The following is an 882-nucleotide window of genomic DNA, read 5'->3' as shown; positions in this document are numbered from 1 at the left end:
GCAGATTTAAAGATCCCGCGGCCTCGGGCTCCGCCCCGTCCCGCCCTGCCCCGGGGCCTAGAGCGCCAGGCAGGCCGGGGGAACCCAGCCCAAGGCCAACAAGGAGCCTTGTCCGCGCATTCCAGCGGCAGAAACGGAATGTCCGAGCGAGGCGGCCAGCGGCGCGGTGGTCACCTCCCGCCCCTGCCCTGAGCCCCGAGCTGGCTGCAGCTCGGTGGGCTTGGCTGCTGTCGCAAACTCCCTCCTCCCAGTAACACCAGGGCAGTGGGGGCAGCCATCCGCGGCTGCAGCCTGCCCGGCCCTCCACTCTCCCTCCCACCACAGCGGGGCCTGCGCCCCAGGTCCGGGATGGGTACCCCTGGGCTCTGCCTTCCCTTCCGCCACTGGTTCGCCCGCCTGGGGCTGAAGATGAAATCCGGCTCCTCACTCTACATTCTTTTCCTCAGCCAAGTAACCCAAGTTTTGCTGTGGGCTCTTGGTTTAAAAAAAAAGAAAGAAAAGGCCTCACAGATTCTAGGGGCATGAATAAGAACGCTTTCATCCGAGCTTCAAATATCCACAAACATTTTAACTTATATTCCCGGGAATAGAAAGTCAAACATACATTCCCCAAGAGAGCCCCGTTAGCTGGAAGGACAGCCTGTACCAACACAGGCTTCAAAGGCTCTCCCGAGACCCCATTTCCTCTCCGGAAGAGTTATCATGGTACAGGGCTGGAGGCTGCCAGGGGACCCCCATGGAACTCACTGTCTATGAGAAGGAGATTTGCATAAATGCGGTATCTGTCTACGGGAAAGTGGTGGATTTAGGAAACAGACACTGACTGCCTGCGGAGACCCGAAGACTTCTAAAACCAGGTGACATTTGAGCCGAGTCTTAAAA

This window comes from Colobus angolensis, unplaced genomic scaffold (assembly GCF_000951035.1).
Source record: "Colobus angolensis palliatus isolate OR3802 unplaced genomic scaffold, Cang.pa_1.0 Scaffold109, whole genome shotgun sequence".
NCBI lineage: Eukaryota > Metazoa > Chordata > Mammalia > Primates > Cercopithecidae > Colobus > Colobus angolensis.
The sequence above is the reverse complement of the archived record's forward strand: the minus strand, read 5'-3'. Positions refer to the sequence as shown.